Genomic DNA, 22,007 nt, shown 5'->3' with positions numbered 1-22,007 from the left:
GCCATGAGAGGTGGGGGAATGTTATATTGACTAAGTCCCCATTTACACATCCATTTAAAATTCAGATTATCAGTTTTGAACTGGATTAGATTAGACTACACTGCCATCAGGCATGTAGCTGGGGGGGGGGGGCTTGAGGGGCTTCAGCCCCGCCCCCGCCCCCCCCCCCCGAAATTCTCATGGTGGTTCGCGAAAAGGCCTTACTGGTGCATTATTTAAACTGTTATGTTTATTCATATCCTGATCTGATCACCATGCTCAATATATCCCATATGCATGGGGGTATTGGGGTAATGATACAAAAGGTTTGCTAGGGTAGACCCTCTTTCACTCAGACTCAGTCCCTCCGAAACTCAGCCCCCCCCCCGAAACCCCCCCTGAAAAAATCTCAGCCCCCCCCCCCCCCCCGAATCAAAATCCTGGCTACGGGCCTGACTGCCATTATTTCCAATTCAAAGCAGATAATCTGGATTTCATATGGTAATGTAGACGTGGCCTTAGTGATTCTGGGGACTTTAATAATAATGAGAGTCATATCCAGCCAATGTCTGCAATGATGAAAGAAAAAAAAGGAGGCAGGAAAGGATGATAGCTGGACTGTTTAGACATTTATGTAATATTTCTAACAAACAGATTATATAAAACTTGTGAATATGCTTTAGATGTAAATCTGTTCTCTCAAATTACCCTTGTAATCTCCCTTGACTGCATCTTTCCTCATGCCTCTCATACAATAATAGCAGTTGTTGCGGGTGGGGTGGGGTTTGGCAGGGAATGGGGGGAAAGATAGTATGAGTTTTCTTGTAAAAGTTGTTAAATGGGCTATAAAGCACAAGAGTATGTGATGAAATTGTTGTATACATGTTTATTATAGCTTTGCCTTAATGTACCTTTAAAAAATACTTTCATCCATGAAGCTTTAAAAAATTTCTACCCCAGTTAATAGTGGTTGAATGTACAGGACAGGAGCTGCTTTAGTATCAATGAAGGAGGGGAGTTTCCTAAATGGAACGGCATCATCATCATCATCATCATCATCATCATCATCATCATCAAAAAAAGATACAGAGATTGTTCAAGATCATATCACTGTCATAATGTTAAATAAAAAGTGGTCCATCTTCATATATTTATTTTGAAAATATTCCCACAATTCTTTGTACCATTCAATTCTCAGACAGACATTGTCACATAATTATTGTGTTAGGGAAGCCAGTTTCATTTGGTGCATTGCAGCATAGAAGGGAAGCAATAAAGTGATTAAAGCATGCAACTATACTGTTGAGACTTTGGTGCAGAGTGATGCTTAAGTATGGAGCTTCATCGGGTGAGTCATATATTTTCATCCTAACATACCAAAGAGGGTGGTTGTGAAAGAAAAATGGTGTACAAAAAAGAGACAAGCACAGACTCCTGAACCCATTGGGGGGGAAAACACAATACAAGTAAAACACAATACAAGATTTTTTAAAAAAAGAAATCAAGGATAGTAATAATGTCTATATGATTAAAACTGGGAAGCATGATAATCCAAAATTCCTGGTCACCTGGGGGCTTTCAAATAGAAATATAGTGTAAGCAGAAGACAAGGATGTGAAAAATACTTGGAATTTCTTGTCCACAACAAGAATAGGTACCTTGTATTTGGCGGCTTTTTTCAGAAGTCTTTACACAAAATTAACTCTGTTATATGCCAAAAAGATTACATTTTGTATTTTGTGCATCCCCCAACACAACGATATTGCAAAAAAAAAAATCCTTGGTGAAACGTTGGCAAAAAAAAGATTCAAAAATGTGAAAAATTATCAAAAATGCACACATGTCCCCATAACCTCATGCAGTGGAAAGGAAAATGTCAGCCTTTGTTCTTTGTTCATAGTATACTAGAATAAAACAGGAGTCTTGCCTACGTCCCTAGTAGAATATCTTTTTAGACCTTTGAGCTCTTTCCATAGGAAAGGAGAACTTTTGTGTGAACCCCATTTTGAAACCTTGCAGAGAGATCTCATCTAACAGCAAAGTCTGTGTGACATGATTGGAGAAGGCAACAACAACAGCAGCATGTCTCAACTGATAGAGCCCCGGTGACACAATTGATTAAACCCTTGTGCCAGCGGGACAGAAGACCAACAGGTTGGAGGTTTGAATCCAGGGAGAGCACAGATGAGCTCCCTTTGTCAGCCTCAGCTCCTCATGTGGGGATATGAAAGAAGCCTCCTAAAAGGATGGTAAAACATCAAAACATCCAGGCGTCCCCTGGGGAACATCTTTGCAGATGGCCAATTCTCTCACATCAGAAGCAACTTGCAATTTCTCAAGTTGCTCCTGACATGAAAAAAAAATCTAATAGAATACAAGGTACAGTCTAAGATATTTTAAAATGAAGTACTAATGAGCACAATCCAAAGCCAAAGCAAAGTGTGATGCATCAAGATCAGTCACCAAATACATTCAGAAGAGAGAAGGAATACCAGTTTAAAAGTGCCACTTAAAAGGAAGTCATTAGAAAGGAGTCACACCTACCAGCTCAGTAGCCCAGTTCCTGTAAATTACACAGTTCAAAGGAGACTCAATCACCTCACCTATTTCATGAAGGCCTTATAATTAGCATGAAGAACAGTGCTTGAAGTGTAAGAGGCACTGAAGTAAGCTTACACTCAAATCTCTCCCTTTGTAATCAATGGGCTTATTAGTACAATATTACATGAATTTACTCATTAGTAGGTCACATTGTGTTCATTGGAGCTTACACCCCAAAATGTGCTTAGGAATGCATCTGAAAAAGTGTTAAGCAATGGTTGAATCATACCCAACATACAAAATGTACATACCTAGCGCCGAGACATTATAAAGCACAAACTGCTGAAGGAAAATATTCTTCCCAAGATAAGGGAGGTGAATTTAATTGAATATGGAAGCCCATAAAGGATAATGCTGTCTAATGTTCACTTAGTGATAAACCCAAGGTAAAAATGTATCCATAAAAAGGAAGCAGTGAATAAAATAGTCTCAATGACTGTAAAAGTGCTATGTCTCTCCAACCAGCCACTACTCAAAGAAAACAGTTCAAATCTATTATTTCAATTAAATCCCATGGGAGTGGGGGGGGGGGGGGGAGAGGTCTAATGTATGCTTTGTTCTGTTAGAAATGTAATATAATTTGACTGGCTGTCCTGACACGACAAATAAATAGATAGATACAAAATACTTCCTAATGGAGTGACATTACATCGAGATCAGTTAAACAGTAATCCTGATTAAAATCTTCCTTGATACTTAAAGTTGTTCATGCCATTGTGTATTTCTTGTTGCAAGTGTCAAAATGCAATGACATCTATACCAAGAAAGAGTCTTGGTGCAGAGGCTCAGGGCCTGGTCCTTTTTTTCACAGTTCTCTGGATGAAGGGAGGAATCTCAGGCAGGAATGCTTTACAGATGGTTTTATTTATTTATCGTGTCACCAGCAACCAGACATTTGTATTACATTTTTAACAAAAACAAACAAACAGACAGACAAAACACAGAATTTGCAAGCTTGGCAGTTGATTAAATGTCCTTTGACCAGTAGCTGGTCACTTGGAGTGCGTCTGGTGTTGCCACAAGGAGGTCCTCCATTGTGCATGTAGCAGGGCTCAGGTTGCATTGCAGCAGGTGGTCTGTAGTTTGCTCTTCTCCAGAAGCGACCAGAACCTTTACAGATGGTCATATATACAGATATATTTGTTTTCAATTTGAAAGACATACTCTATTCAATAGTGGTTAAAGTTTAACAACATTGAGGGTCATTCCTAGGTCTCCAATTTTGCTTCTAGGATAGCCCTAGCCATGAAACCTTAACAGTCAAAGAGAGAGAGAGAATTTGAGGCCAATTCAATATTAGTCTTACTTTGGTCTGATTTAGTTGAGACTACTAAAGGATTTAGATACAGATGCCACAAAATCTAAATGAATTTGACAAAGTATATTTTTCTCATTCCCCTCTAAAGATATCTTGCCAAGAAAGCACCTTGCCATAAGTTGGAAATGACTTGAAGGCCCACAACAATAACCTTTTTCTCCATTCTGTGTTCCAGGCTATACAAGGAGATAGTCTGTCTTCCTTCTGTGTATAGATTAGAAGTATGCTGCTACATATCAGTTCCTGGGGAACTGGGCTATTTGTCTCCTGTTCTGCTTGTCAGTTTCCATAAGCACCTGGTGAGCCATTGTGGGAAACAGAATGATAATCCAGATGGATCTTAAATTTGATCCAGCAGGACTCTTTTTATGTTCTTACCTGGCTTTGGGAAAAGTGACCTGCCTTCAGCTTAATCATCTGTGAAGTACAAGGCATCATCCTGAATCAGAGAGCCCAAGGATTAATAGCAGCATGAATAATCAGGCCAGAACATCAGAAGATTAAAAAAAGGATCCAACTAGTACTGGAGTCTGGAGAGTATCTAAATGGTAAAAAGCATTTTTTTCATACATTCAATGACTGAATGTATGATAATCTCTGACCAAACTGCATAAAATGTCCTCAGAAGCACTTTATTCTCTGGTTTGTGCAATGAACTCCTACCTTATCCCACGGATCCCCTTCCTGATATTTTTACACTGCCCTATCTCCCAATGTTTTAAATTTTTTAATCCTGAACTGGCCCTGCCCACTGTGATCATTTTTAGTGGTTTAATGTTTTGATTTTATATTGTTGTGCTGCATTTTTACATTGGTTTTGTATTTTATGTTATTTTATTTTCTGATTTTCTGTTGTGTTTTTGTGTTATATTGTGTTTTCTGTATTGATGGGCGTGGCTTCATGTAAGCCGCCCTGAGTCCCCTTTGGGGAGATGGTGGTGGGGTATAAATAAAGATTATTATTATTATTATTATTATTATTATTATTATTATTATTATTATTATTAGCTGTCCCCTGCCATGTGTTGCTGTGGCCCAGTCTGTGTATATGTATTTTGTGTGTGTATATGTATATATATGTGTGTGTGTATATATATTTGTGTATATGTGTAAATATGTTGTTTTGTGCATGCATTGTAATTTTTTTTGCTTTTTTAGTCTCTTGTCCTGTGTTTTTCAGTGTTTTTATAAGTGACTAGCTGTGCCCTGCCACGCGTTGCTGTGGCCTATAGTAAAACTTATCAAAGTTGAGGTAGATATCTGGACTATTATGAAAGAGAGGTCCCTACCTATTCCTTCCCCCTTTTCCTCCCCCTTTCTCTCCTTTCTTCCTTCTCTACCTCTTTCGTTCTTTCACTACTTGGTTTCATCCTTCTCTCTTTCCTTCATTCCCTCCCCCTTTCTTCCTTTGCCTTTCTTCCCTCCCTGTTTGCTTCCTTCTTTCACTTTTTATTTCCTTTTATTTCACCACCATCATAACAATAACAATAATGCAATGCATTGCCTCTGGGACCTGACACCTCTCCCATTCCCCCTAAAAGGGTCTCAGAGGAACAATAGCATAATAATAATAATAATAGAAATAACAACCTTTACCCGCCACGTGTTGCTGTGGCCAATCTTCCTTCTTTCTCTCCTTCTTTCCCTCCTTCCTTCCTTCCTTCCCTCCCATCTTTCCTTCTCCTCTTCTTTCTCTATCTCTTTCCTTCCTTCCCCCTTTTTCTTTCTTTTCTGCTGTCTCTCTTTTCTTTCCTTCCATCTTTCCTTTTCTTTCCGTTTCTTCTTCCTTCTTTCTCTAACTTTCCTTCCTTCCCCCTTTTTCTTTACCTCCCTTTCTCTTTCTTCCTTCTTTCCTTCCTTCCTGTCTTTCCTGGATTTTGACAGGGCGGGAAGGGGTGGGGTGGGGTTTGGAGGTGGCGTGAAGTAAAAGGAGGTAAGATTGGGGTGGGGGAGTGATGGAGCGTGGGGTTGCGTGTGTGCGTGCAGCGGCGGGGGGAGTGATGGAGCGTGGGGTTGCGTGTGTGTGTGTGGCGGCGGGGGGAGTGATGGAGCGTGGGGTTGCGTGTGTGTGTGCGGCGGCGGGGGGAGTGGGGTTGCGTGTGTGTGTGCGGCGGCGGGGGGAGTGGGGTTGCGTGTGTGCGTGCGGCGGCAGGGGGAGTGATGGAGTGTGGGCTTGTGTGTGTGTGTGCGGCAGGGGGTGTGTGTGTGCGGGAAGCGGCGCGACGGGGCTTGGAGTGAGTTGTTTTTCATTTTGAGTAGATATGTTTGTACCTTGTGGGTTGTGTTATGGGCATGGGAATTTTGGTTAAGTTTCGTTGGGGGATTTTTAAGTTTTGTTGTTTTGCCGTTTTGTGAGTGTGTTGTTGTGTTGTTTTTCATTTTGAGTAGATATGTTTGTACCTTGTGGGTTGTGTTATGGGCATGGGAATTTTGGTTAAGTTTCGTTGGGGGATTTTTGAGTTTTGTTGTTTTGCCGTTTTGTGAGTGTGTTGTTGTGTTGTTTTTCATTTTGAGTAGATATGTTTGTACCTTGTGGGTTGTGTTATGCGCATGAGAAGTTTGGTTAAGTTTCGTTGGGGGATTTTTGAGTTTTGTTGTTTTGCCGTTTTGTGAGTGTGTTGTTGTGTTGTTTTTCATTTTGAGTAGATATGTTTGTACCTTGTGGGTTGTGTTATGGGCATGGGAATTTTGGTTAAGTTTCGTTGGGGGGTTTTTGAGTTTTGTTTCCTCGTTGGATGCCCCTAACAAATTTATATATATAGATGGTCACTTGTTGGAGTGATATATGTATTTTGTCCAAATGTGGTATCTATTCTCCCAGTGGTTTTATGTTAATCATAAATACATAGACAGTATTTTATTTATTTTTATAGGATGTCTTTAGAAGTTTCTACATTTTTTAAATGGCACAACCTCTTAAAGCAGTTCCTCATGTTGTGGTGACCCCCAACCATAATACTATTTTCGTTGCTCCTTCATAACTGTAATTTTGCTACTCTTCTGAATCATCATGTAAATACCTGATGTGCAAGATGTATTTATGTTGAAAGTCTTCGACAATACGTTGTATTTCAGTTGTTATAAATCGAACATAATTAAAGCATACTGATTAATCACAAAAACAATAAGTTTGGGGTGTATGGACAACGGATGATGGGGTTTGGAGTATCTTCACCTGATTCAGCTCAGACTTCCACAGACCACTAAGACCCCCGTTAATGACAGATCTGAACCAAACTTGGCACACAGAACCTTCATGGCCACCGGAAAATACTGGAGGGGTTTGGGAGGAATCCACAGTAAAAGAATCCTAGTGTTGCAAGAGACCTCCAAGGGCCATCCAGTCCAACCTCCCTCTGCCATAAGGGAAAAACACAATCCAAGCACTCCTAACAGATGGCCATAGAGACTCTGCTAAATATTATTATTATTAGAAATAGAATCCTAGAGTAGGGAGACCTCCAAGGGCAATCCAGTCCAACCTCCCTCTGCCATAAGGGAAAAGCACAGCAAAACACTCCTGATAGATGGCCATTTAGACTCTCTATAATAATAATATTAATAATAATAATAATAATAATAATAATATAATAACAACAACAATAATTCCTTTCTTCCTCCCTTCCTTCCTCTCTCCTTTCTCTTCCTTCCTTCCTTTCCTCTCCCATCCCTGCCTCCTTTCCTTTGCTTCCTCTTTCTTTCCTTCTACCTTTCATTCCATTCCTATCCTTCTCTTCACCAGTCCTTTTCTTCCTGTCTTTTCTCCTTTCTTTCCCTTCCTTCCTCCCTTCCTTCTGTGGCAGTTTGTAAGGGGTTTGCATCCTCCCTTCACCAGACGGTCCTGAGTGGGAGGAGGGGCGTGTGCAGCCACTCCTGCAGCCAGGCTTCTGTTTCAAACCTCTGCCGGGGCTTGCCCTCCGTCTCTCCTTCCTTCCTTCCTTCTTTCCTTTCCTCAATCTCTCCCCTCCCGAAAAGAAAGAGGAGTCTGCCTTCCTACTTGGAAAGGGACTCCATGGCGAGGCAAGGCAGCCCCTTTCCCTCTCAATGGTTGGTGCCGTAGGCTTCTCGCGCGCGTGCTGGGGAGAGGGACTTTTGAGCATGCTCAGTTAAGTACTTTTTGGGGGGGAATATTAAAGTTATTTCCCCTTTGTTTTTAAAGGTTTTTTTTTCTTTGGAAGACATAGATCAAATAAGAATGTGTTTTGCTGCCAAATTTGGTGCCAATTGGTCCAGGGGTTTTTGAGTTCTGAGAATAGCACAAACGAACATTACATTTTTATTTATATAGATTAATGCAAAAAATATCAGGTTCGGTTTCTGGGACTTTCACATGGGGCTGTTGGAAACTCTGGAAGAGCAACAAGCTGATTTGGTGTAAGGCAATTAGTAGGGAATTGGAAGCAGCAGCTGCTACTGAGCCATCAAAACAAAAAAGGTTTTGCAGTTTTATAAATGCTTCACTAGAAGACACAAAAGTCCTGCTGTTTTATCTTGAAGCAATCCACCAAGGACTCACTTCTCCTCCCCAACATTTGCTCTATTCACATCTGTTCTATTCTACAGCTAGACACCTCAATAACTATGTGTCAAACTCAAGGTCTGTGGGCCAAATCTGTCCCACTATGTCATTTTATGTGGTCCTACAGATGCTGGACTACAACTCCTGTATTCCTCATCATTAGACATCATGAATAGAGTTAAGGGGAGTTGTGATGCAGTAACATCTGGAAGGTTGCAGTTTGTTCTGTATAGTCAGGCTAGTGGGGTTTGAATTTAGATATAAGGCTTGTAGATATTATGTCTGACTTTAAAATGTCATTTAACCTTTCCCCAATGTCAGTACCACAAGTACTATTGCATTGCAATTTCTATTATTCCCAGTCCATATAGCAGATAATCAAAAGTGATAAGAACTGTTGCTCAATAACACCTGGGGAACCAAACTAGGTAAAAATTAAAGATCACTGACCACTATGTTAAAATTATATTTGGCCTTCTGTATCCACAGATTCTTTGTCCATTGATTCATAGGCTCTCTAAAGGCAACTATAAGGCAAATGAAAATGAATTATAAACCCCTGCCATAATTAGTGACATGAGTTCTCCTGTGCTGCCAATTGTAATATCTGAAATGAATTATTAGGGCAGAAGAACACGTGGAAAGGCAGTACAACCTCCTTATACATGGACTGGATATCCACAGTTTCTCTTATTCATTTTCCAAACAATATTTTTCCCCAAAACTGTGGACTCCTTTACATCCTCCAATGTGATTCTATGGTTTGTTTGGGGTTTTTTTTTTTGGGGGGGGGGGGGTGAACTAAGAAATATCATAGAATGGCATTGACACACTTATAAAGGCTCACAAATGGAAATGTTTGTTAGCCTTTCTAGGTCCTCTATTCTATGGTATTCTGCTGGCTCAAGGATAGTCAAATTATCGAGTTCATTATTATCTGTAGTTTCAGGTATCCTCAAAGAATCTTGGAATATATCCCCTGTAGATATATGGGTCAGAGTGTATTCCATCCTTAAGGTGGGGACCTTCAGCAAACAAATATAGGCATATACAAGCAGGGCCGTAGCCAGAAAAAAAATTCGGGAGGGGTTGAAAATTTCGCGGGGGGGGGGGGGGGTTGAAACCTGCCTCCTAGCTCACGCTGAAGCAAAGAGCACAGCAGGGGGCAGAGCAGCCTTCAATAGCCTGCAGCTCCACCCTTGTCAACCACTTCCACCAAGTCTGGCCTCCTTAATGAGAGCATTCAACATCCCCCACCCCAACTTGGTTGCATCACTACTGTTCTGTCGCACGCTGGGCCTGTAAATAATTGTCTTTAGAACAGGATGTGCAACCTTTGCCCAGCGGGAAGCCAGGCGGGCTAAAGAGAAGTTCTCAGAGGTTTCCATCACAAACAGTCTTTAGATGGCTTGAGAAGTACAAAAAAGTCTTTTATTAATGAACAATCAAACAGAAACTTCTCTTGTCTTCAGTAAAGTTAAGCAAATGATTCCAAGCTTTTAGGCAACTGGTGAATTCCTAATCTTGCCCACGAAGAACAGGCAACTGTCTTCAATAACTTCTTCTTTAAAGGAAAATCCCCCTTTTAACTTCTCCCAGGCTGACTGTAATCTAACCCTTACTGATGTGAGCTCTGCTACCGGGTTAAACTGCGTCTCGAACGTTTAGTGGACCTACCAGCAAGGCAGTAGATGTTCTCCAGCTGGTGTTCTTTGGTCTTTAGGGCTGTTTTCCTGGAAATTCTTTGGAGACTCTTAAGACCTTTCTCCTCCGGAAGGTCTTAAGGGTTGAAGCTTTTGTACAGGGGAAGCTTGCACACATCCTATACATAAGCTTACCTTGCTGAGACTAACTAAAAATGGCTCACTTCCCAAATGCCCTGAGCAAGGGGCGGGACCAAAACTTAACAATGATGGACAGGTGACTTGCAACCAAAGAAGCCACCTATCTGCAGAGTCCCTGAAACCTAGGACTGCAAGCAAACATTTAATACAAAGCAAATAAAGTTGGAGCTCCTGGTACAGCTGTACCAGAACAACTACATCGGCTATTGCTGCAAGTAATGACAGTGTGAATAAACTGCCAATATTTGCTTGAGATAGTGCTTGCAGTTCTGGAGGGACTCTTAATTTTTTGCATCTCATAGACTTAGCATGGGGATCTGGTTAACCAGTTAAAATTCATGAGTAAACCAGGTTTTTTTAAATTTCTGAAACATTTCGGGGGGGGGGGGTTGAACCCCTAACCCCCCCCCCCCCCCCCTTCGCTACAGGCCTGCATACAAGCATCACAATGTTTCTGATTACTCAGTTCATTAGGTTTTCTGACCATGCTGGTGGGAATTATGGCAGTTGCAATGCTATAAGTAACTTCATCTAAGCTCAGAATTTTCTTTTTTCAATGTGTCAGTGGGCCTATATTGAAACAAACATTTAGAACTATGAGCTTGGAGGGGTCTGAGTACATGGGCTTACATTCTTATGAATATAAAGTGATAGTTTTAACAACTTCCTAAGCCTTGAGAGGCAAGAAGGAAAAAGAATCAGCTCACACCTTGTTTCTGCCTCAAAGATATGTATTAAATCTGGAGCATCCTTAACCCTGAGGAGTGGTTATAACTTATACTTTGTTGGCACTTTCCTTTCTTTGAGTGACAAACAGAAAGCAAATGCACCAGTTATAAATCAGCTTAGATTATATCTGTCACTGTGAAATAAAGAAAAAGGGGGAAAAGAGAGATGAAAAAATTCTTAGTTGTACCCATTTCTTAATAATTAATTCCCCAATTTGTTTGGGTTGGTTTTGGGGTTTGTTGCTTGCTTTTCCCTGTGATGCACATTGGGGGGCCTTGGTTTTTCCTAATACATCTGAAGAAAAACCCAGCTTTTGAATGTGTAAGCCACAGATTTTGCAAACAGAAAGCTTATTTCTCTGCATTATAGATGAAAGAGTCAAAGGAGAAGGCAACACGTCCCAGTGATGTTATGGTAAGAGCGTTGTCTTTCTTCTTGTTTTTCAAACTGGAGTGCCACAGGCAACTCACTCACTTTCATTTTGCAGCATAAGAGAGAGTCCTTGCTCTTGTCACAAATTTCAGACACCTGAAAGAGGCTTAGATCCATAGTTTGAAAGCCTGTGACTTCAGAATAGGTTACCCATTCTCCCACTCTTTGTACAGAAAATGTCCATACACACATAGTTATTGTGAGAACAGATGAGTATAATCCAGCTCTACCATAAAGCAATAGGACTTTAGTAATTCAGAGGGGCTGAATGCATTTAAAATGCTATGAAAATTATGAGAAGTAAATCAATCTTCAAAATTGATGTCTCGCAATACTTCTGTTCTGAAGAAAGATCCAGAGGGTTGGATTGAGAGTATGATTTTGGGGAGTAAGAGTCCTTGATCATTGAAAGGTTCTCTGTGTAGCATTTGTTGATCCCTTTTCTCACTAAATTATACAGGGTGAAGCAGCATAACTTCCTTTTTTCAAAACTTAATAAAACCCATTGTATAAATCAGAATTTTTTATTTTTTATTCTATAATGTAGGCGCATACCTAAAGTTTTGTTTTACATAGTTTTGAAGATCAAATTAGGTAGGTGACGTCCCCCATTCTCCATACAATTAGTAAACCGATTTCTGGCGTTTGCCATGACTCTTGCCAGCATAGCAGGCGTTATGTTGGCAATTTCTTCCTGGATGTTGGTCTTCAAATCTTGTAGGGTCCTTGGACGGTTCACATAAACACGGGATTTCAAAAAAACCCATAGAAAAAAACCACAAGGGGCCAAATCTGGAGAGTGGGCCAGCCACTCCAAATCAGCTGGAAAAGTAGGCCTCAACGGCGAAAGCACATTCCTCACTGTTCCAATGCATGATGGTGACTGAACTGTGTCAGGACAAAATTTTATACTCTCACCTTGCAAACGAGATCACTAGCACTCTGCTATGTCTTCACTCGACTGAATGGCACGCATTTTAAAAAAGGAAGTCATGCTGCCTCACCCTGTATTTGCAGGAGAATAGGTTGGATATCATGGAGAGGATGAGGCACATTGATACCAGCTCACTTACATGCATCAAAACCTAGATTCAACCCACTGAATTAAATGAGACTTACCCCAAGTTAAATACATTTGCTAGGATGAGCCATACCACCAAGACCTCTTTTACATTTCCCTTACCTGCTGGGAAAAAGCGCATCTAAATTTTCTCACTTCTTGAAATATTCAAGTGACATTTAAAAAAATCAAATCACATATCAGTTCCTGCTTGCTCCTCACTCCAGAAACAGACACCTGGTTAGTTTGGATATGCTTAGTGGAGCATACTCTCAAACATTTTACGTGTCAAAAGTTGGGCGCACTTGACCAAACAATATAAGAATGTGGTCAATGGTAAGACCTATGAATGAAGAAGAGCACACAACTGCAGAGGTTGCTTTTGTTTTAGCCTAGAGGAAAGGGCAACATTCAATGCCATCCTGTCCCTCTGTACTTTTCATTGAGAGCAACATAGGTAAGTTAAAGACAAAAATGGAGGTGAAAGGAAGAGAGAGATTAACATCTGAAAAGGCTTTGACAAGTGGGTTAAAAGGTGATTAATAGGGGTGGTTCCTGCCAAACTGGGACAGTTGCAACATATAGTGAAATCTTCAGAGGATATTTGAGGGATAAATAACCTTCGGATTCATTGCTTCTACCATCTTGCTGTCCTTCCACCCCAAGTGTGGCACTACCTGCTTAATTATATTGAATATTGGATGTAAGAACAAATGAAAACTTTCAACTACTGCTTAATGTAAGGAATAGGAAGGCAAGATGTAGGATACTATATTGTGTTGGAAGAAATTGTGGGAATGCGATAGCCCTCTCTAAATCGCGATACATTTTCGGGGAATATGACTAACTTTTTCAGCTATAGCTTAATTTCTTGAAAAGTGACTCATTAGCTAATTGCTTAGATGAGTTCTTATTTGTACCTGGGATGAAGTTGTATACATATTTGGAGTCACGTAAAGCTAACTATTGCTCAGTGTGGTTCAATTAGGCCAGAGCCAACACACCTCCCTGCTGTCCTTTGGTGTCCTCAGGACATTTAACACCGCAAAATGCAACCACTAGCAAGGTGTACAAGAGCACACACTTTTCTTTATGGCAGATGCTCTAAAATGTGCATGCTCTAAAACATGATTCACATGGATGTTTCATCCACTGAAAAACCACCCAATTGTAATGGTGCAACAATTTTAACCAAAAGGCAGTAATTTCATACCAGCAACAGTGTGGTCTGCAATGAGAAAGGTGTGTCTACTACACTCAGGAAGTTGCCAAATTCTGTTCTAGCTAGTGAGACTTTCACAATTCTACACTTCCCATAAACTCCTATCACTGCCTTGAAAATACTTTGACAACATTTTCAGGTGATGTTTCCATGCTACATCTAATTCAACACAAATTGTCCCAGTCAATGGGATGGGCCATGTCAAACCAATGAACACACTGCACAGATATAAAAACAAGTAAGGGAACAGTGAGGCAATTCATCAGGAAACAGGGTGCTGAGTCCTTTCCCCATGCCAGGTTTCTTTTCTTCCCTCTCTCTCACAGACATATACCCCAGCACAATTCTACTGGCTATTTTTTCTCCCAGTGGGAGTTAATTTCACTTTTGATACCTGGCATAGAGAAAAACGCCCAGACATTTTAGATGGTGAGCCTTTTTTTCCTTCTAAAATACAGGTCTACTGCCACTATGTTGAGTTTGATGCTACCACAGACTAGCACCGGATAATTCCATTTCACCTGCCGTCAAGGCTAGTATTTTAAGCCAAAACTCAGATACTATATTTTACCCTTCTTGAGGCATGAAGACTTTGCCACAGATGCACAGATTTAATAATTATAGCTGTTCTTTTTCTGGTTCTTGTTTAGTACTTTAATCTCTGTAATTAAAGCATCTAGCTGCCATAGTGATAAGCACTACAGAAATACACACTCTGTAACCAAACTGCTTATTAGCACTGTGAATAATGACTGAGAAACTAGACACAGAACCTTGCCTAACATTTGAAAGGCAAGTTAAACGCCCTCTGAACACCAGGTCAAAATAGCCAAGAGCCATGGGTAGTAACATTTGAAGAGTTCCCCCCCCCCTCCTGTTGACTAGGAGAAATGTGTCACCAAGGAAATGGGTCACCAAGGAAGTTTCTATCAAAGGGGCGGGGGGGAGGGGAGGGGAGAATCAAAATGGTTTGATAGCTCTATAAAAGGCAATTGAACAATGAAAGTCAGTGTCACATAGGCTTGCTATTTCCCTTGCGCAGGGCACTCAAGTTATTTTTGACTTCAACTGCCATTTCTGTTACCATTGGCCAGTTTGGGGGAGGGGGGGGGGTTAGGAACTAAAGTGCCAGACTTCGCTTCTACTGTTTGAATGTATCTGCTTATCTGACAAGCATGTTCTAACTTTTCAAGAATGGCACTTCTCAATGTGCATCAGAATAGATGACTGTAGTAGGGTCGTGTTTCTTCTTGCTGTTCTTTCAGGCAAGCTGTCAAAGAATAATTACCACTTCCTGTTATTTACCAAATACTACAATGCAAATATATCAAAACATTGCAACTATTAAATCCTATCTAATGTTAATTAGCATTGTATGCCAAGTATAATCATGGTTTTCAAGCCATTTAAGCAGACACAACATTTTTAGAGAATCCTAGGTTCTGACTGAAAAATCATAAATTAAATGAGCAGCTAACACATAGTATAATCACTACTAATGCCCTTTCTCTTCCTCAGTGCCCAGCCACCAAAATATGGAGTATGTTTTAAAACACTAAAACTCAGTTTGTGCCCTAAATTATCCCAAGAATCAAATGGTAACTATACCGGGGATGTGGGGGGTAGGGTAAAAGTTGGGCATTCAAAGTCATTTGCCTGAGTAAAGGATGGAGAATTGTTCAGTCCTTCAGAGCTAACTTCTAATTTCCAGTTAACCTTGCCCATTTGTTATTCTGACTTCTGTTACCTAGGTCACTACCACACAGCTGTATAAAATCCACATTGAACAAACTCACATAATCCAGTTCAAGGCTGATATTGTGGATTATCTGCCTTGGCTCTGGGTTATATGGCTGTGTAGAAGGGTCCTCAGAGTTGCAGTCCAGAAACATCTGGAAAGCCACATTATTTTCACCCTGTGCTTAAATCTAATTGTGAGTCCCAAAATGTAGATCCACTAAATTAATTGCTAAATGATGAGTCCACATTTAGATAATTCTACTGATTCCAAGTATCTACTAGAGACTAACTACTAGTTAGATTTGAGCCATTGTGATTTTTTAAAATTTTATTCCAGTTTTTATTACTGTCACAATACTACTGTTATGACTCAGTGGAGATCTGAACCTGCATCTCTGTAAATCCAGTCTAATATCCATGAGATCTCATTGGCCTTGTCAACAATCATACATCAATAACCATGCCAAACATTGAAATCAAATATCAAAGTCAAATGCAAAAACTACATAGACCTACTTGTTAAAGGCTATCTGATATCAAAATTAGCAAAGAAGTTGTTGTTTGTAAGGCAAACTCATTCCACTCTCACTGTGAATGTGCGAAATAGCCTACTGACATCTAAAGTCGTATCGTGCAGAATAAAAAGGAGGTGTCAAGGAGGTGGCAAATCTATCAGGCAAAAATGAAGACAATACAAGGCAATGCTAAAAATAGGAATCCAACATATATTTATTCAATGCATTAGTATATTTGATACATTTCAGCCAATTTTAAAATGTGCATACTAATCTGACAGAAGTTAATAATGCAGTTTAACAGTTCGTGTGAAGAGGAGAGGATACACAGCTATTAAAGCTACATTAGTGGGAAAGACACTAAATAATATGCTCCATGACTAGATTTATCAAGCTCTCTTAATTCTAAAAAAGAATGATCTTTGCAAAATGGTGCAGAATTGTTTTAAGCACAATCATTTTTTAAGAAAAATTATCGCCATGGCCATGATAAGCAGGAATATTTGCCTTCACAGAGAAAGTTCCTTTCTTTATCTGGAGGTATATACACATACGCACACATTTTTCCCATTAGTACTCCCAGGCAATTTTTCCCATTAGTAAAAAGACATGATTTTGTTGGATTCCAGAGCTAATGTGGGGGAAAGGGAGTAAAGGAAGATTAGAAAGAAAATCTATTACATGGAAGAGATTTTAGCAGTGTCCCTTGGGGTCTAGGGAGCACAGCTTAAGACAGCAGTGGCTGGGATTTATTCTAAATAAATAGGCTTGCTAATTAGAAATCATTTTGATAGTTGACAGCCCTGACTAGCAAAAGGACAGAGAGGAGGCAATCCTACATTTTACATTGTGTATGTGTGTGTGTGTGTGTGTGTGTGTATACACACACGCACACATATAATATACACACATTATAAATCTCTGCATTTCATAAATGCTTTATATGAAAATCTATACATAAGAAATTCAACCATATTATTTTATTTTTTAAAATTCATTTATTTAAGCTTGTTTTAAACTAGGATTTATTATTTGCTTTTAAAAAAATACATTCTCACTACCACAACTGATGTGATTTGCATAAATTTAGAATCATGATACAGACCCATCCCTGGCCATCAACTAGGACCTTGCTTTGCACTTTATCCACTTCCCCAGCCCTATGCTACTTCGTTGCACTAGCCCTTGCCCTTGTCCAGCCCTTTCATAGGTGACTACTAGGTTCACTTCGCAATTCTGGCCATTGGATTTTGAATCCCTTCAGATGGAGTAAAACTGAAACTGGCTTTTAAATGTTGTAATTGTTTTAATAGGATTATGTTTATGGCACACTGGCAATGAAAATCCAGATAGTTAAAGCAATGGTATTCCCCGTAGTAACCTATGGATGTGAGAGCTGGACCATAGGGAAGGCTGAGCAAATGCTTTCGAACTGTGGTTTTGAAGAAAAGTTCTAAGAGTGCCTTGGACGGTTCTGGCCCAACCTACCTATCCGAACGTATCTCGGCCTATCAGCCCACCAGGACCCTAAGATCTTCTGGGGACGAGAGACAGAGCCTTTTCTGTGGTGGCCCCTCGGCTTTGGAACGCCCTTCCCATAGAGGTAAGATCAGCCCCCTCGCTGATGGTGTTTCGAAAAAGATTGAAGACCTGGATGTTCATTCGGTTAATTCGGTTAATTCGGTGCAATGAATTTGACGACTAAAGGACTGGTAATATGGACGATGAAATTGGATTGCGATTTTAGTTAAGAGATGCATTGGATTGTTATTGATGGGCCAATATTGTGTATTGTGTATGTTGTTTTTATGGTTTTTAAACTGAATACTGTTGATTGTTGTATTTTGTTGTAAACCGCGTTGAGTCGCCAATTTAGGCTGAGAAACAGCGGTATACAAGTACAGTAATAAATAAATAAATAAATTGGACCGCGAGAAGATCCAACCAGTCCATACTTCAAGAAATAAAGCCTGACTGCTCACTGGAGGAAAGGATATTAGAGGCAAAGTTGAAGTACTTTGGGCACATCATGAAAAGACAGGAAAGCTTAGAGGAGACAATGATGCTAATGGAAGGAAAAAGGAAGAGGGGCCGACCAAGGACAAGATGGATGGATGACATCCTTGAAGTGACTGGCTTGACCTTGAAGGAGCTGGGAGTGGTGACAGCCAACAGGGAGCTCTGGTGTGGACTGGTCTATGAAGTCATGAAGAGTCGGAAGCGACTGAACAAATAAACAACAACAATGTTAATGTTTTATAATGTTTTATTTATGTATGGCTTTTGTGTCGTTTGGCAATTGAATGTTTTGCTCTATGTTAGAAACTGCCCTGAGTCCTCTCGGGGAAATAGAGTGGTATATAAATAAAGCTATTGTTTATTTATTTATTTACGACATTTATATGTTGCCCTTCTCACCCCGAAGGGGACTCAGAGCAGCTTACTATATATATATGTGTGTGTGTATGTATATATATATATATATATATATATATATATATATACATACACACACACACACATATATATATACACATACACACACACACACACACACACAATATATTATATTATATTATTAGAATTGTACAATATTAGTATTAAATATTACTATATTGTACTATACCATTATATTTATTATTATTATTATTATTATTATTATTATTATTATATGTTAGTCCTCTGATTCATCATCATATTGTAATTCCTTACAAAAGCAGGGGTAACTGGTAGTTCTCAAATCAATGGTATGGGTTATAGTCTGAATTTTGAAGAGAATAGTCAGAGTCCTGAACCTATTTTAGACTGGCATTTAGCACCTTGAGAACTCTTACATTTTTGGATTGTACCCAGGGTAGACTGACTGTCCACATGACTCTGCAGCCAGAAACCACTACTGTGTGGCGATATAATTTATTGAAAAATATTTCAATAATACACTTTTTGTTTATCACACAGCAAGACAAACACATGAGATTGTAATGAATACAGTTTTATTAATGGAACAGACTCCACCTGCAAACATGGTAAAAACAGTAACTGTCACTTTCTAGTGAAAAAGCAGTGGGAGTGCCAAATGCCAGGAATGGGCAGTTTAGCTAAAATGATCTAGAGAGTACAGATCTGCTCCCTTCCTGTCTCCTGGCACTTAGCACTTCTCCCCAAAGGTTAATATGCTCCAGTCTTCTGCAGAGAACCTGCCAATCTCCCCCGCCAAGACAAATACAGTATACTGAAGTGAGGATGAAAGAAGCTTAGTTATCATCTCCCAGATTATAATTTACAGATTTATTTGACTAAAAAACCCTGGGTTTATAGCATAAACTGAACATCTTGATAGGTAAAGAATATTATAAGTCAGAGTGAGAGAAGAAAAGAAAATATACATATATTTCTGACCTTAGTATGTTCTGGCTAAGGTAGGGGCAGGTTTATAAAGGATTAGATACAGTCCAAATAATGTAATACTGTATCTTCTTAATTCTTCATACTATCATGTTTTATTGATGATAAGCTCATAAACATTCAGTGCACATATCTAACTAATCTAACGGTTGGTGTAACTCTGAAATCACTGAAAAGGAGAATGAGACTCCAAAACCCTTTGCTCAGGAATGATCAAAACTTTGGAGGATCTTAAAAGGTAAACCCTCAGACTAACAGAGGTTTATTGCTCACTGTGTGAGCAATAACAATTTCCAACCTAGGAAATGTTGAAATAATCTCTTTTCTAGTGTGTATAGATTTTTAAAAGATGACAGCTGGAACAATGTTACAACCATAGGTAGTTGACAGAACACTTTGCTGAACACTGTGCTATGAAAAGTATTTTCATTTTCTGGCTGCAGACATTTGCTTTCCTTGTGCATTCATGAACAGCATGCATTCATTTATTTCACTTTGAATTTAATGTTTTATGCACATTTGATTATTTTTACCTACCTAAAAGAATCAATAATGCAGAATAACTACCGAGTTTTAACCTGGAACGGAGAAATAAATGCCACAATATAATTAGCTGTACACTAAGGCTGTTTTACCTTGATGCTCCATCCATCTGAGTGATCAAATAGAAAATTATTGAGAAGGTAAGATCTATAAGGAGAGGCACAACATGGATGATAAGTGATGAGGATTTATAAAAACCTGTTTACAGTGCTGTAGTGCATGGATCCATTAAGTTGAAAATTTGCCGTTCAGAAACAATGTTTATAGTCTATCAGCAACAACAATGATATTTGTGCCGCCTAAAATATCCTGCTGAAGGATATTTGGCTAGGTAGGGATTAAAATTATATGAGCACCATAAGTCTCTATAAAACAAAACTAGGAAAATCCCTCATTTTATATCAGGAGTGAATAAGGTGTGATTCATGTGCCTTATTTGGCCTTTGAACACCTCTACTGTGGCCCCTAAAGCTCCTACTAGTCCACCAAATCCCTGATCTGCTGCCCCCCTTTAAATATAACAATTATGTAGTTTTCTTCTAAGACCACAAATAAAGCCTCCAAACGTTGAAACATTGAAAAATACCCTCACTGCATCATCACTATCAGACTAGAACATCATTTGACCAGCAGTACCTCTGCTACCAAGCAAAAGACAAGAGCAATAATTCTCTCTTACTCTTTTTTCTCATTGCTGTATATTCAAAAGCATGCTGCATTCTCTGTATACTTCCAGAAAACTTCAATATATACAGTATATACATATTCTCAAGGGCATATTTCCCAATCCCACTTACCATGGAATCAGGAAACCATGGATAATAGAGAATTCTACTGAAATGAATGATTTTTGCTGGAGTAATTGCTAGTAACTTCCGTACAGTGGCCCTTATTTCTCATGCCAGTAAGGTAATGCTCAAGATCCTGCAAGGAAGACTCCAGCAATACATGGAGCGAGAGTTGCCAGATGTTCAAGCTGGGTTTAGAAAAGGCAGAGGAACGAGAGACCAGATCGCCAATATCCGCTGGATAATGGAGAAAGGCAGGGAGTTTCAGAAAAACATCTACTTCTGCTTCATTGACTATTCTAAAGCCTTTGACTGTGTGGATCATAATAAATTGTGGCAAGTTCTTGGTGGGATGGGCATCCCAAGCCACCTTGTCTCTCTCCTGAGGAATCTGTACAAGGACCAAGTAGCAACAGTCAGAACTGACCACGGAACAACAGACTGGTTCAAGATTGGGAAAGGCGTACGGCAAGGCTGCATACTCTCACCCAACCTTTTTAACTTGTATGCAGAACACATCATGCGATGTGCGGGGCTGGATGAATGCAAAGCTGGGGTGAAAATTGCTGGAAGAAACATTAACAACCTCAGATATGCAGATGACACCACTCTGATGGCCGAAAGCGAGGAGGAGCTGAGGAGCCTTCTAATCAAGGTGAAAGAAGAAAGCGCAAAAGCCGGGTTGCAGCTAAACGTCAAAAAAACCAAGATTATGGCAACAAGAATGATTGACAACTGGAAAATAGAGGGAGAAACCGTGGAAGCCGTGACAGACTTTGTATTTCTAGGTGCAAAGATTACTGCAGATGCAGACTGTAGCTAGGAAATCAGAAGACGCTTACTTCTTGGGAGGAGAGCAATGTCCAGTCTCGATAAAATAGTAAAGAGTAGAGACATCAGACTGGCAACAAAGATCCGCCTAGTCAAAGCCATGGTATTCCCTGTAGTAACCTACGGATGTGAGAGCTGGACCTTAGGGAAGGCTGAGCGAAGGAAGATCGATGCTTTTGAGCTGTGGTGTTGGAGGAAAGTGCTGAGAGTGCCTTGGACTGCGAGAAGATCCAACCAGTCCATCCTCCAGGAAATAAAGCCCCACTGCTCACTGGAGGGAAAGATACTAGAGACAAAGTTGAAGTACTTTGGCCACATCATGAGGAGACAGGAAAGCCTAGAGAAGACAATTATGCTGGGGAAAGTGGAAGGCAAAAGGAAGAGGGGCCGACCAAGGGCAAGATGGATGGATGGCATCCTTGAAGTGACTGGACTGACCTTGAGGGAGCTGGGGGTGGTAACGGCCGACAGGGAGCTCTGG

At 40.0% G+C, this 22,007-nt stretch overlaps 1 protein-coding gene and 1 long non-coding RNA gene across 10 annotated transcripts in view; one reads left to right on the top strand and one right to left on the bottom strand.

Moving 5' to 3' along the window:
- DAB1 (DAB adaptor protein 1) overlaps positions 1-22,007 on the bottom strand; it is a 787,489-nt gene that overhangs the window by 620,846 nt on the left and 144,636 nt on the right. The window lies entirely within an intron of this gene.
- The window catches only part of LOC137096829 (uncharacterized), a 29,062-nt gene continuing 14,916 nt past the window's right edge, over positions 7,862-22,007 (top strand). For both annotated transcript variants that reach the window (XR_010909756.1, XR_010909755.1), the window contains exons 1-2: positions 7,862-7,945; positions 11,360-11,404. This is a non-coding gene — a long non-coding RNA (uncharacterized lncRNA). The remainder of the gene's footprint in view (positions 7,946-11,359; positions 11,405-22,007) is intronic.

This window comes from Anolis sagrei, chromosome 4 (assembly GCF_037176765.1).
Source record: "Anolis sagrei isolate rAnoSag1 chromosome 4, rAnoSag1.mat, whole genome shotgun sequence".
Taxonomy (NCBI): Eukaryota; Metazoa; Chordata; class Lepidosauria; order Squamata; family Dactyloidae; genus Anolis; species Anolis sagrei.
The sequence above is the reverse complement of the archived record's forward strand: the minus strand, read 5'-3'. Positions and strand labels throughout refer to the sequence as shown.